This window comes from Astyanax mexicanus, chromosome 8 (genome assembly GCF_023375975.1).
Source record: "Astyanax mexicanus isolate ESR-SI-001 chromosome 8, AstMex3_surface, whole genome shotgun sequence".
Taxonomy (NCBI): Eukaryota; Metazoa; Chordata; class Actinopteri; order Characiformes; family Acestrorhamphidae; genus Astyanax; species Astyanax mexicanus.
This window is the reverse complement of record NC_064415.1, coordinates 10,907,501-10,923,614: the sequence shown is the minus strand read 5'-3', so window position 1 is coordinate 10,923,614 and position 16,114 is coordinate 10,907,501. Positions and strand designations below refer to the sequence as shown.

The 16,114-nt window shown below is 40.4% G+C and overlaps 1 protein-coding gene and 1 long non-coding RNA gene across 11 annotated transcripts in view; one reads left to right on the top strand and one right to left on the bottom strand.

Moving 5' to 3' along the window:
* Positions 1-16,114, bottom strand: part of LOC103026130 (zinc finger protein 521) — a 250,362-nt gene that overhangs the window by 72,591 nt on the left and 161,657 nt on the right. The window lies entirely within an intron of this gene.
* On the top strand, positions 13,076-13,754 carry LOC125804006 (uncharacterized). 2 transcript variants are annotated; one of them, XR_007440523.1, is made up of 3 exons: positions 13,076-13,379; positions 13,529-13,621; positions 13,686-13,754. It is a non-coding gene; the product is annotated as an uncharacterized LOC125804006 (long non-coding RNA). The 2 variants fall into 2 exon arrangements; XR_007440522.1 differs by having other exon boundaries at positions 13,076-13,455; positions 13,541-13,621.

The window sequence follows — 16,114 nt, the reverse complement described above, 5'->3', positions numbered from 1 at the left end:
ACATCCACCCCAACTAATGTAAGTTAGTATAATATTTAACAATATTATATTCATTAATGGTTAAAAGTAATTACCGCAAGCTTTGTTAAGCCAGCTTTGTTGATGCATCAAAATAATGATCACAATTCATAACGCATCATAAATATAGTGATAATGTCATACATTTTTATTAATATTTATAACCATGCTTTTAATGTTAATTAATGCATTATAACCTGTTGAGAAAGTTTATGTAGTCTAATAGACATACCACTTATTTGTAATAAACAGAAGGATTTCTACACCTGCCCAACAGAACTACGCTAATGCACACTCTACTGATCCCTGCGCTCCAACACCTGAAAATCCCCTGATGTGTGCAGCGCTGTGAATAACCACGGCAATAGCTGTGCAACAGTGACGTCACTGATGCTCACGGGGGGTTCAGTATCTAAAATATCATGTTTAATGCATTTGTGACTCATTCACAGCTGCAGGAATTTCTGATTAAGTTCATCAAGGTTTTTACTTCTCGCCAGAAGGTGGTGGGTGGTCAGATAACATGTATCATTACTGTTCCTATGATTACAGTAATAATCTTTGATTAATAATCACTGGTCATTTCTTTTCTTGTGTGTGTGTGTGTGTGTGCAATCACAACTGCGTACTGTACAGAAAATACATATAAATCTTCCAAAGCAGAAAATGAAGAAAGTAGTAAAGACTCCTTTCCTGTGGTGTTCAGACCACTGGTTGCAAAAGAATGAAATTATTTGCAATCTTCATAGTCTCATATTTAGGGCTGTCAAATATAAAGCGTTAATGTATGCAATTAATTTGGAATCGGTAATTTTTAAAAAAAATTATTATTATTAACGAGCAGATTTTTTTTTTTTTCTGGAGTGTTCACTTGTAGTGAGAACGTGATCTGGTCTCAATCAGACCCAGCTATCAAATATACTTCTTTTTAATTGAGCTAAACTGCTCATAAGGTGCAGTTTACTCTGACACATTAGCCAGATAATATACTGCTATGCACAAATGCAGTCTCTGCTGCTCCATGGTGTTCACACACACGATCTGTGCAGCGTTCACTGCTCGCTGTCGCATGATTCTGCGGTGCACGTCCTATTGAAAACATTGTGTTTGAAAGTACAGCGGCAAATTTTCAGCACTCTGTGTTCAAGCAGCTTCACACTGAACAGATATACAAACACTGTTACAAGGGGTCTGCTCCTGAGCGGTCCAGCGGTCTAAACCGCTGCCACTATCAGCGATCAGGAGATCGCTGGTTCGAATCCCAGTCATGTAGCTTGCTATCAACTGCAGGATCCCCGAGAGAGCACAATTGGCCTTGTCTCTTTTTCTGGGTGGGGAGATCGCGCTCTCTCCCCACATCACTCGAAAGGGTGATGTTGATCAGTACAAGGCGTCTGTGAGCTGGTGTATCTAAACTGCCATCACAGTGCACTGTGATGGTAGTTGGCAATGCAATGCAGTTCGAAATGAGGGACGCGGCATCATGTGTGATGGGGGATATACAGCTAAGTAGCAGCTGAACGGGTGGGACAATTGGCCTAGCTAAATCTAAATGAAAATAAATTTTTAAAAATGAAAAAAGAGGACTGCTCCTAAAAGCTGCCCAATCTCCAGAGAAGACCATTTGAAAATGATGTATTATATCCTAACAAAGATATGACAAGGTGACAAGAGACTTCAGTATGCAAGGTATCAAACAAAGCAGTTTCATTTTAGAGCAAAATAAGATTAAAAGATGATTTTTAAAAATATCTTACATCTTATAAGACACAGCATACATCTTATTTAACAAATCTTCAACTAAAGGACTCAAGGACAGTAAATCCTGTAAACTGCTGCTGTGCAGAACTGATTAATGTCCTTGCTATTATGTCTTCTAAATATAATTCAAGTTATTCAGCCCACTTTATTTTACAATTAAGTACAAATAAGTAAAAGTCCGCACATTAATTAAGCCCTGCTCTACACGGTGACATTCACATATTCAACATTAGAGTCCACCTAATTAAGGTCACTTATAATCTTTCAGAAGATTAGATACACTCTTTTTTTTTTTTTGCTCAAATTTGTGTTTCAATTCTCTTCTTGCTTTCTTTTTTAACGTAAAGCCACTGATCGACAGGGCCCCTGAACACCTCCCACCGCAATCACTTCCTTCATTCCCCTAAACACGCTCCAGAAATAGCAAGAGGAGAGAGAGGAAACATTAGTTTTTCCCTTTTTTTTTTTTTTTTGGAACGGTGGCACCGTATGACACCAGCAGTGAAGCAATCTAATTGTCCAGGGATGGAACCCTGGCTCTATCCTTCATCACAGCAAGTGGGACAGCCGTGATTAAAACACGGTGTCAGCGTGACTGACGGCTTCTTCGAGAGCTTGTGAGGATGACAGTCGCGGGTAGTATCGGGAGAGCGGCGCTTCATCTACATCTCTACATCTAACTTCACAATCAAACTAAACCAACTTCCCTAGACGCGACTCAAGGCGCGTATAAACAACGACAACTGCAAAAAATAAAAAAATAAATAAAATACTGCAACTCCTCCCCAAAAACAAACAGGAAAACTTCAACAGTAAAAAAAAAAAAAAAGAAAAAAAGTAAAAAAAAAACTTCGTAAAGTAAAAGGTGGTGGAGGAGTCGCTCCCACTGGTACTTGCTGGGAGTGCAATTTTTTTTTCTTCAATCCAGGTTCTGAAGAGTCTGATGCTAACAGTGCAGTTCTCTCTCGTTTTCTCTCTCTCTCTCTCTCTCTCTCTCTCTCTCTCTCTCTCTCAGGAGTAGAGTTGTCCTGTTGTACAGTCTTGCTTGGCAGGCTGGGTTGCCCACTGAACGGTTGCACACCTATCTTCCACTACTCTTGACATTTGTCAACATAGAGCTGGAGGAAGGGGAATCAATGTGTAAAATGTGAGGTGCGAGAAAGGCAATTTAGTATTTGGTAAGTCTTCCTTTGTCTATTTCTCCCCCGTCCTCTTTTAGAAAAGGTGGGTTTGTGGGTAGGCAGGTAGGGGGGTGGGTGCCTGTCGCTAACACAGGGTCACGCGAGAGGTGATCCGCTGCAAACTGCAATCTTTTAGGCTGGGCGCCCTTGTGGGGGAATTGGTTCTGTGTGTTTTTATTGAAGTCGGAGACGAGCGCGCCCCGAACGCGCTGACAGGGGGCCCCCGCGGGCTCTTGTCTTCACCTCCAAATCAGAAGACAGAGAGACGAGGTTCCCTCTGTGCTCTCAATTATACCCCCCTTATACCCTCACCCCTACAGCTGCTGTATTGATGCGAAAAAACACGTATGACGACTTCACACACAGACTCAAATGCACACACACATACACATGTATGTATTTGTATATGTATACGTATATACACACATGTATATAATACATGCAAGCGACTTCCATCTAGGGAAAAAGTAAGAAGAAGCAAGAAGTAAAATAATAAAAAGAAGAAGAACGAAAAAGACAATGACAACCAAAGAAGGAAGGAAGGAAGGAAGAAAGGAAGGAAAGGGAAAAGGAAGAAGTTAAAACCCGAGCGTGCAAGAAAAGCCTTCAGTAATTCACTCCCGATGGACGTCTTAGCCTGCACATTCGGCTCCGCAGGAACAGCTGACAGCCCCAATCCCGCGGACCCCCTCCCGGAAGACCTGTCAGAGCCTGCCGGGCTGCTAGTGCTTCGAGTCCTCGGGGGAACCTCCCCTCTCGCTCCCCGCCATCACCCCGAATCATAGTGCCCCCCTCCCTCTGGGTATTTGAGGGTACTGAAGTCTAGTCCCGCTATTGCGCACCATAAGGTGCGTTTAAAAGGGTCTAAAAGGGTTTAAAAAAAAAAAAAAACGAGACTTGGGACTCCTCGTTGGCTAAGGGTGAGCGAGAGGGGAAGAGTGAGCCAAGGGAAGGGAAGGTTGGGGTTGGGGTGCGATGGCTAATTTAATCGGGGGGCACAGCTGCACAAACAGGGGTATCGTGGAATGTCTGTCTGCTGGTAAAAATTCAGAGTGCATGAATAGCTCCATTTTCCACACTGCAACGGCCCATTTTCCATATGTCCCGAACCAAAGGCGTTCATTCGGCCCCCGCCGACTCCGCCAAACCAAAAGAGCGTGTGTATGTGTGTGTGTGTACGCCCAAAGAGCGTGCCAAGCCAAAGTTATTCTCTTTCCTTCATTTCTTCCCTTGACTACTGCCACTTGCAGTACCCCCACCCACCCAAAGTCTGACCTACTGACAAGCCTGTCAGGGAAAGGAAAGAGGAAAAAAAAAAAAAAAAGAAAAGAATAAAAAAGAAACGCCCGAGAGAAAAACAAACAAACAAACAAAACAAGCAAACAGCCATAAACCTATATATATATATATATATAAATAAAAAATAAATAAATATATATATATATATATATATATATATATATATATATATATATATATATATATATATATATATTTTTTTTTTTTTTTATACACCACACACCAAAGCATGGAGGAAGAGGTCAGGACACGCTGATCTCGTGGACAGTGGGGTGGGGAGTGGTGGACTGTCCTCGTCGGGGAAAGGGCAGCCTTTCAAAGTGAAATCTCCAGCTGATGGCTTAAAGACCTGCACCCCACCGCTCGCTCCCGTTTTCCTTTTTTTTTTTTTCGCTTTTTTTTTTTTTGCTTTCTACTGGCAGAGATTCACCAGAGCCATTTGGAAGGATTAGAACAGAGATGAGGAGGGTGGTGGGAAGGAAAAGAAAAAAAAGGAAAAGAAAGAAAGAAAAGAAAAAAGAAAAACTCTTGGACTCTTAGCGATTACATGGTGTCTGAGTAATGGCTCCTGGAGCCTTCAGAGTGCATTAACCCGCTGTCCTTGATGCCCTTCGGCCATAACGTGCCCCCTTCCCCAGCCGCTGGCGGTAACAGCTCTGCAGCCGTCCTCGCCCCCCAGAGGAAAACCGGTCCACGGAGTGAACGCGCCGTGCTGCTTCCCACCAAAAACATGTCCTCCGAGCGCTGCGGGACCCCCACCTCCAAATAACCTCTGATATTCACGTCATTAACCCTTACAAGCTGCAGTTATCACTGAAGATGATTGGGGTATCGGTTCATCGAAAGGCTCTCTGATTTTGATCAAAATCATTTTAAGACTTTGATATAATGCATTTACTTAACTTTAAAGAGCATTGCACATTTAATTATTAAGAATATTATAATAATTGTAATTGTGACAGCCCTATACCACATTAATATATTGTCCATGTCCAAGGAAAAACAAGTGTCTCCATTTTTTATGATTTTTAGTACATACATTGATACATTGAAAATTTCTTGATAAATGGACCAATATATATTTTTTTCTGGCATGTGCATGTTTTTCATTGCAAAATGACAACGTGCTATGTATAAAATAAGTATTATGATTTATCTGCATAATATATATATATATATATATAATTAAACTGTACTTGTGTACACTATCTTTAGCACATTCTGCACTTTAAATTCATGTGCGCATTTCACTACTAGTTGTATGCTTAAAGATATTAAATTAATACAGTATGAAACCTGTCGATTGAATATACAGAAGAAATTCAGTATATAACAAAAAAAGGTACTGGTTACCATGTCCCGTGACTTTTTCCATGTCCCATATTACCCAAAGGATGCTGCACTGATCTGTGGGTAACACTGCACAATGAATGCACATACTGCTATCGCATGACATTTGGCATATCATTGTAATTTGTTATATAATTAGTATAATCGCAATATCTTTATACAAGCTTTTGAATAGTTAACAGGCTGTGCTAGCCACACTGTATAAAATATGATACCGCAATAAAAAAAAAAAAAAAACTGTGATCGGGAGGTTGCCGGTTCGAATCCTGTTTATGTAGCTTGCCATCGGCTGCCAGAGCCCTGAGACAGCACAATTGGTCTTGCTCTTTCTGGATGGGTACAGTAGATGGCGCTCTCTCACATTATCACTCCAAAAGGTGATGACGGTCAGCACAAGGCATCTGTGAGCTGATGTGTCGGAACCGAGTTGCTGCGCTTTCCTCCTCTGTTACTCAGCAATGCAGTTCAAAAAGAGACGGAGTCGGACTTCATATGTGTTGGAAAAGGCATGTGCTAGTCTTCACCCTCCTGGTGTGTTGGGGCATCACTAGTGATAGGTGTAGAGACCTAATGAGTGGGTTGGGTAACTGGCTGTGTAAATTGGTGAAAGAATGAAAAACTAAAAAAAAAAAAAAAACTCTGTGAAGGGCTTTTAGTATACAAGAAATAGGGATATGTGATTATGCTTAACCCAGTCTGACATCATCAAACTTTCTTTTTTTATATATTTTAATGTATTCACTATCATTATATTGCATTAATCTGACAGGGATAATTCTCACTGATCAACAGATAAAAAAATGATGAAAGTTGAGCCAGATTTATTCTTACAGGCTAATTTTAAACTGTAGTCAGTCCCTGGCCAGTTCTTAAAACGGCTTACTCTCGCTGAAAATGGATGTTTTTTTACAGCTTTACGTAACAAAAAGGCGCTCTCTCACTAAAGCTAAAATTAAATTAATAAAAAATTCTTCTCAAGCAGGGCGAGAGATGGGGTAAACAGGCCTGTGGTCGGCTGAAAGCTCGGCACAGCGAATTAAAAAAGGACAGGTGGAGAGAGAGAGGGAGCCCGACAGCCTGGGGCTAGCTGAGGATGCAGTAAATGGAGCAAATGAAAGACACAGCCAGTTTAAAGCACGGATTGAGTTGCCTTTTAGAAATCACTGGGAAAAGAGATACTGTATATACACTCACACACACACAAGAGTGTGGAAGAGCCAGTGGAACTCCAAAAAGAACAATAACACGCATGTAGATATGGATGGAGCAAGAAGAACGGATGGAGCTAGAGCTAAACATCCTCCCGCTAGCCTGGGCCCAGGCTCCAAGGTCGCGGCAGTCCGAGCCAGACTTTTCTCTGGATCCATTTCCTCTCTCCAGGCACCTGGCTCTCCCGCTGCTGGCCCCGTGATTCAGTGCCTTGCATTAAGAGCAATTCACCTGCCTCCGGTGTCCCAGCGGTACGGGTCCCTCCGGGGGGAAACCAGGCGGAGCGTAAAGGGAGAAAAAAAAAAGGGAAAAAAGTTCCACATATGGTAAAGTCAAGCTGCTCGGAGGCTGCCGAGCGTCTGCTGTGGGGATAGTGGCTCCTAAAAGGCCCAGCTGGTACTTGGAAAAGGGCTTCTGCATTACTACACCTCAGCGCCCGCCTCACCTCCCTTCTGGAGCCGCCGTTGGCCGACGTGCGCCAGCCAGCCATTTTAGATTCCTACCCCCTCGCTGGACCCCCCCCCCCTCCCCCTCCCGTACCCCCCTCACTTTGCCTTCCCCTTCCCCTCTACTTCCACAGGCTCTGGATCCAATTGAACATTTGGTCTTCCACTGCTGCTTAATCAAATTCCTCCATCTGGCCCCCCTATCCCTGCGGAACAGGGGAAGGTGCAGCCTGTTCCCCGGTCCAAGCGCATATTGGGAGGGAGGGAGGGTGGCGAGGGCCAGGGACTGCCTACCTAACTTACGCCGGCCAGTCAACGAGATCAGGTGGCCATGCGGCAGCGGCTGGCATCAGCGGGCGGAGGAGGTGCGGGGGCGAGCGGCAGGCGTCCTGCGGAGCTTCAGGACGAAACGCTTCAGGACGAACGACCACAACGACCTAGGATGCTATAGGACGAGCACCGGGGGCAGGAAATGTAAAAGGGAATGCTGTGACTCACCAAAACCTTTACGTTAAGCTTCTAACATAGACTTAAGTCCTAGGTAGTAGGATATTTTTTCTTGATTAAACTAATTTCACTCATTAAACTAGGTCCTATAACCTCTTGACCCACAGGTTTATTATTCAGCTATTAATCCTAATGCAGACACTACAGTAAATTATTTTATAACCGGTTGGTTTAGCATGTCTTGAAACATGCCACAGGGTTCTATTTTAAACTGGGCCAATTAAACTGATGATAATTAAACACATCACAGTAACAGAGCTATAAGAGCTAAGAACTGAAGCATGGGTGCACAAACAGGGTCTAATGGGTTAATGCACTGTAGCTGATGTGAATCAGGGAAATTTGTTCAGTTCAGTCAAGGCATATATTAAAATAAAATACACTTATGAGGCAATATATAGAGTGTAAATAAATATATGATGCATTTAAAATGATATGGAATTCCATTATATTCAACAAATGATTATCATATATGGAATAAATACACGTGATATACTGAATATGCCAGTATTTGAAACTGTATATGTGTATTGCAAATCTTATAAAAAAAAAGCTATAAAATTGTTTTTGAGGAGATGGAAAAAAAAAAAAAAAAACGTAACCTTTCAATGGAAGTCAACACAACAATGTTACTTCAGATCATTTTGGAACATTTCTTTTAGTTTGTATATTATTTGATTTTGGGGCAATATAAAGAACAACACGTTTAAAGTGTGTTTATTCTTACGTATAGATCGTATAAACTGCTGTGTAGTAGCTAAGCATAAGAATATGACATTTGTAGACAGTTGACTGAGTAAAACATTAGCCTTCATTATGCTTTTTTTCTCCAAATATTCTCCCCAATATTAGTAATTCGATTTCCACACACTAGTTATGACTCCCTCTATTCCACGACACTGCTAGCGTCAGGTGGCTTATAGCTAAAGCGACTCCTCCAAGTTACATAAAGTGAGCCAATGGCTTATTATTGTCAAAAAGGCATTAATGAAATATCATTGAACAGTGCAAATAAACGTTTTATAGAAAACATTAGCTGCTAAGTCTATTATGCTACCGAAAAAAAGATGTTGAGTAATAGGAGAGCGGTAGAGCCAACCTGCCCACTCACAGAGATCAAGACCAGACACACTCTCTTGGACTCCCAGATATGAATGTCTGCACCATCCCCAGGGATGGAATTACCAGTCATCTCCTAAGTTCTAGTGTCAACACTTAGACTGTTGCGCCACCCAGCTCCCAGTCCAATATCGATTCTTTAGACTCAACTAAGGCATCCCTATCTAGCTGTACAGTGTTGATTTCTCTATACAAACCTGACTGGATTTGAAGCGTCAAGAGTTTTGTCAGACTTCACAACTGTTCTGTGACTTGAAACGGATGTCAAACACATTGATTTGTCATCAGTTTGTACAGGAACAAATACACCAAGCTGATACAAAAAGGGATTGCACACCTGACCCGCTACTCTCAAAGAGCTGCGGGACTCGAGGAAGGAAAGAAAAAAAACCAAAAAACAAAACAAAAAAAAAACACTTCACCTCAAATTGAAACGTCTGCGCTCGCAGAACGACAAAGCTGTGAAAACCCCGGATTTGCTTGCTGTCTTCGCTGTCAATCTCCTCTCAGTCAAACGCGCAGCATGATGACTAAGCCTGTTCTCACATCAAAACCACACCTCACCATATCAGACAAATCTTAGGATCATCTGGAAATCCTCGGGGACTTTCTGTTCCCCTTAATTTCTACCTGACTACTCCAGTCTGGAGCCTGAGCGTTCCTCTCGCAAACACAGCCCTGCAAATCTGTGCAACTTCTGACAAATGCAGCATAAAGCCCAGGACGACACTTACTGAGGGTTTCAGTACTTGTAGCGATGCCACACTGTTGAGTCAGTATCAAAATGTTTTAACGTTTAAAGCATCGTTGTTTAAATTTCATATAAACACTGTTTATCAATACATGTTATTATTAAGATTTAGTCTGAACGATCACATTATTACACAGATAAAGTGTTTAGAATAGTGTTAACCTTCATACCCTTAGTTGGATTTTTGCCAAGTCCTCAGAGCTGCCTGGTTAAGAAAAAACGACTTATGTAAGTTATTAAGGTTCACACTATTTGATTTGATTAGTGCCACCATGTGGAGTCAAATTGAGGGATGAGTCTAAGTAAGTATAGAGCACCAAGGTTTCAACAAATATACAGATTTAACATATTTTTTAAGGCACATTATCAATTAAAGTCGATTTTCTTGTTAATTTTTGGGGTTACCGGATTATAAGGCGTATTTTAAGTGACAATAGTAAGGAACATGGGTGACACAGTTAGCAGTGGTTAGCAGCGCTTAGCATTAGAAAACGCCACCTGACAGCCCTACACTGAGGAACACTGAGTGTTCATCCCATGTAACTTGATTTAACATGCTAATATACTTACCTATGAACTGTGAAAGAGCTAGCGCTGTGGTTAGCGGCTAATGCTAATACTGCTCCAGCCTTGGTGCTGGAGAAACTTAACTGAAACTCCTTTATAATTGCTCTTTACAAACAGGCTGTTAGAATTCATACATAAGACAGACCAGATTATAAGGCACACTGTTCGTTTTTTGGGAAAATTTAAGGATTTTATGGGCAACTTATTGTTTGAAAAATACGGTAATTTCGTATTGCAAATGAAAACTACTCGATATAATGCATTATTGATATTTTGTTCCACCGCCTAATAAAATAAAAAAAGATCAAAATGTATCTTTGAAACTGAGCAAAATCAGCATAAACAATTTAAAATATTTTGAACTCTAGGTCTACCACATTTTTACCACTAAAATTGTCCACCCTATCGTGCAGCTTGCTGTGACAGGGTGGATGCATGCATTATAGGAAATAAAAGATGAAAATATAAAGTGAGTAAGTAAAAAAAAAAAATAATAATAATTTCCCTGTAGTCTGAAGTCTTGAGCCTAAAGATAAGCTAAAAACTGGGCCAAAATTCACTGTATTCTGTATTTTATAATGATCCTGTTGCACACGAAGACGTAGAGTAATCCACAGAGTTCAGATTTATACTATGTGTTGTTGTAGTCCAGCTATCTTCCCCATCGCCAGGTGGCAAAACATGTGTCAATAATTAAACTGGTTTTACAGAACAGGACGGCAAATTTGTTTCTTATCTTTCATTGGCCCACAGCAGAAGCACATGCGAGAGAGTAATTAATCAAACCGCTGGAATATGTGAACGGCAATTTCCACTTAATGGCACTTACAGGTACTGGGTCCCCGAAGTCGGCCATTTCGGCTCCGAAACGAGGATTCATTCTCCTCTTTATGGTTCTGACAATAAAGCCGGGCATGGACGTTAAACAATATCCATTTCACAGGATTCTGATAATGGCTGACCGGTGTGGCTGGGTACCACACAAACAGCACATCAATACCCAAACACAGCCTGTCCATCACCGGAATGGGCAATGAAGGGACGTGTTCAGTGACGATCACATTTTTGGCTTAAATGATTCACAAGATATCCAGTAATGTTATACGTACTTAGAGACTTAGAATTTACAAATACTAGGGTCACTATGTTCTACACATAGTCTACAGTATGTTCTAAAAATTAAACAAAAATTATGTGTGAGTAGGTGTCCTGATCATTTTGTCCATATATATAGCTCTGGAAAAAATTAAGAGAGCACTTCAGTTTCTGAATCAGTTTCTCTAATTTTGCTATTTATAGGTATATATTTGAGAAAAAAATTAACATTGTTGTTTTATTCTATAAACTTCGGACAACTTTTATCCTAAATTCCAAATAAAAATATTGTCATTTAGAACATTTATTTGCAGAAAATGAGAAACGACTGAAATAACAAAAAAAAGATGCAGAGCTTTCAGACCTCAAATAACGCAAACAAAACAAGTTCATATTCATAAAGTTTTAAGAGTTCAGAAATCAATATTTGGAGGAATAAACCTGGTTTTTAATCAGTTTTCATGCATCTTGCCATGTTCTCCTCCACCAGTCTTACACACTGCTTTTGGATAACTTTATTCCACTCCTGGTGCAAAAATTCAAGCAGTTCAGTCTACGCAAAATATTCATGATATTTAGGAAGTGGTCAATCAATCAAGTTGATACTTCCTCAGTGGGTTTCTGTAATAGTATATTGTCTTAAAGTTTGTAAAATTAGAAACAACATTACAAAACAGTAGTTTGTAGTTGTTGCTTAATTTTATGTTTTATGTTTTGATCAGATACCAGTTTTTTCAGTGTCATAATCCACCAAAAAGAACAATTCTCTTATGGATTAAAATCTGAAATTTTAAATATCTGGATAGTAAGTGTAACTGTATTGTCTCATCCAGTGTAAACACACAGACAGAGCATTATGGGATTAGAAGTATGATGTGATGGGAAGCATTCTCATGAATTGTACTGGTCTAATTACTGCTGTACTGGAAATCAGGCCTATGAAGAGACTGGCTGCCCAAACGTCAAACAGTAAACCCTGATCCAGGATCAGCGCAGGCCTCACTCCCTCTACAGCTCTAACCACAGAGCAACTCCCCTCCGTCCACACAGGGACAGGCAGCAGATCACTCTATGCTTTTAGAGGCAGAGCAGCCCAGCCTTAATGGCACCCATGTCCTCTTAAAACCTTATTCCACCCCACCCTCTTCTCTTTAAAGACCCCTGAGAAGCTTCTGGATTCAGTAATTCAGCCAGGACCCAGACAGCAGAGGTGGAGTCTGCTGGCCAATCAATATCACCCTGGCTCTCAAATTATAATGTAACTAAAACATGCACACTTAGCTAATGTACTAAGCAATATGATGACCAGTACTGTGACTGATACTAAAAAACGACCCATAGTTCCCTGAGACCACCCTTAACTACAGCATGAGCTAGTAGATTTAATAAATGCATTTATACTGTATGGGCTCTGCACCATTTCAGTTCTGTGGAATTAATTACAATACATTGCATTACACAATCATAAAAACCTAACACTATCCCTGATTTACTGTCAAATAAATTCTTAATATAATAGAGCAGTTTCCCCAGACAGGGACTAAACCGAGTCTTGAACTACACAGCATTTTGATCATGAAGATGTTCCATTAAAGGAAACTTTTCCTACCCCAAAGACATGAAACTTATCAATAGTTCTAATTTTGTAATCAAATCCGATTCCAAATTCAAGCAACCATCACACTAAAGTCATTATAGCAGTGTCATACTAAAGATTACTTTTAAGTGGGTCAAGTTTGGTGGTCTAGTTTTAGGTCTAGTTTGGTGGGATAGGTGTAGTTTGGTGGGTTAGGTTTAGTTTTAGGTCTAGTTTAGTGGGTTAAGTCTACATTTAGTTTTTATGATGGGTTAGGTCTAGTTCTAGGTCTAGTTTGTTGGGTTAGGTCTAGTTCTAGGTCTATTTTGATGGCTTAGGTCTAGTTTGGTGGCTTAGGTCTAGTTTGGTGGCTTAGGTCTAGTTCTAGGCATAGTTTGATGGCTTATGTTTAGTTCTAGGTCTAGTTTGGTGGGTTAGGTCTACATTTAGTTTTTTTTTGATGGGTTAGGTCTAGTTCTAGGTCTAGTTTGTTGGGTTAGGTCTACATTTAGTTTTTTTTTTTGATGGGTTAGGTCTAGTTCTAGGTCTAGTTTGTTGGGTTAGGTCTAGTTCTAGGTCTAGTTTGTTGGGTTAGGTCTACATTTAGTTTTTTTTTTTTTGATGGGTTAGGTCTAGTTTGTTGGGTTAGGTCTAGTTCTAGGTCTATTTTGATGGCTTAGGTCTAGTTTGGTGGCTTAGGTCTAGTTCTAGGCATAGTTTGATGGCTTAAGTTTAGTTCTAGGTCTAGTGTGGTGGGTTAGGTCTACATTTAGTTTTTTTTTTTGATGGGTTAGGTCTAGTTCTAGGTCTAGTTTGTTGGGTTAGGTCTACATTTATTTATTTTTTTGATGTGTTAGGTTCTAGGTCTAGTTTGATGGCTTAGGTCTAGTTTTAGGTCTAGTTTGATGGGTTAGATCTAGTTCTAGGTCTATTTTTGTGGGTTAGGTCTAGTTTGTGGTCTAATTTGGTGGGTTAGGTCTAGTTTGGGAGGTTATGTTTGTTTATGGACAATTCTAGCCAGACACAGCCAGTCACAATCATTACCACCAACTGCACTGTCCATTGTGGATGGTTATGACTGTGATGGGTGGTGTCTGGCCAGAAATGCCTTCTACTTGGATGTGATTTCTATCTAGAACTGGTAGAAATCACATCCAGATTTCACAAATCACATTTTGGACAAGCTGAGAGATACAGAACTGCCACTGAAGGCAAAGGAAGCTGGACTGGACTGAGACAGTAGAGTAATATTATATGAATTTACCTAAATAAGCACACAGTATAAAGTATAAAGTAAGTATAAACTCCCAGAGTGTTCCATAAAATTATTACATTCCAGTCAGTAGAGCATTAAAATGATTTTGAAGCTGCTATTTATTGTACTGAAGAAGTGAAGCTCATTTAAAGGTGAAGCACTCAAATCTAGCTGACTCTGAAGTTGTTCCACACCAAGCAGGAGCCTCCTGCAGATGTTCTTTCTTGGGTTTTGTACAAATAAAAACAGCCAGCTACAGGACATCCCTAAATAATTGAATGAAGATGCCTTTATTATTATTTATTTTGCCCTCGTCCACATTGAGTACTCTAGTGACTTCTGTGAGAGAGAGAGAGAGAGAGAGAGAGAGAGAGAGAGAGAGATAGAGAGAGATATATAGAGAGAGAGAGAGAGAGAGAGAGAGAGAGAGAGAGAGAGAGATGGATGATGAGAGATGGAAGGGAAGCAGATAGAAAGAGAGGCTGAAACAGAGTAGAATTCACTCAGGGCCCAAACACACACACACACACACACACAACATACTCACACATGCTGTGTGTGTTTGCAGAAGTCCCAAGGCAGCAAAGAAGCATCTCTTCTGCATTTGGCCCCCTTATGGGGTGCAATCTTTCCTTCCCTGTCACCACGCCAGCCCTTTCATTCTCCACAGCATTGCCGTCTCCTTCCCTGACTTAAATATGAGTCTTCACTCTCCACAGAGCTCCAGATACTTCAGCAGCTTCTCCAGCCTCGCAAAAACATGGAACTCTGCCCGGTTAACATTTTTTTCTGACTCTATTCTTGTGCTAGATTTTGAATCCATCATATCAAAACTTGGACTGAAGCGTTACCTTACGGTTTAGAGCATTAAAATTGACCAGGAAAATAAGAGAACAAACTAAAACAAGGAGGATTTCTTCAAGGTGTGTTAATGTTTGCGCCAGTGATTCTATAGAAGATTTTGAATTGAAAAATGGATGGATAGATTTACAAAGAACTGTTCAAATTTTTTTTTAAGAGTGTAAATTATGATTTTTTTTTTTTTAATCACACACAGCATACTCTCAACAGGAAACGACCATCCACCTGGAGGCATTACAGCATTTTACCCAGAACAGGGTGCCAATCCATATCTGGGCACACAGTCATACATACGTTTCTACATACCCCACAAATACACATCAGATAAATTTTAACAGTATCCAAATTTACCTGAAACCTATGCTGACACAGGAAGAACATGGAAACTCCGCCTAGATAGGGACTTGAACCAAAGACCTCGGTGCTGGGACTTAAATGTGCTAACCACTATGCCACCATGCTGGCCATTATACTATTTAAAAAGGAGTTTAATAACTGGACAGTCCTTACATTGTATGGTTGGATGGATGGACAGAACATTGTCCAAACAACAGACAAAGTGCATGTGCATGTTTAGGTGGGTATGTTAACTTTAAAGTCAAGTCTTCCAAACAGGACGATAAGTACCGAACAGTTCTCACTTTGGATGGATGGATAGATAAAAGAATGGATTGATGGACAGAGTATTGTCCAACTAACAGAAAGTGTAGGTGCATGTTAAGGTGGGTATGTTAACTTCAAAGTCAAGCCTTCCAAAAAAGAATGATAATTACTGGAGAGTCCTCACTCTGGATGAATGAATGGATGGATGGATGGATGGAGATTGACAGACAGAAACTGAAGAAGATAAGAAAGTGAAAAACTCATAAAACAAATAATTTAAAAAAGATACAGAGACACTGTGATGCATAAATACCAGGTAACTCTACATGAACATCCAAACTGTCCACTATAAATTTAGAATCTGAACTTAGAGTTCCATATTTGGGGAGAAAACAAGTCCATTCTGCATCAGATCTGAAAACATCTACAGGTGTTTGCTCATCCTCCCACTGAAAAAGATGACTCAACCCAGTGGGCCCGAAAGACATGAAGCTGATCAAGAAGATCTTAGTAAAA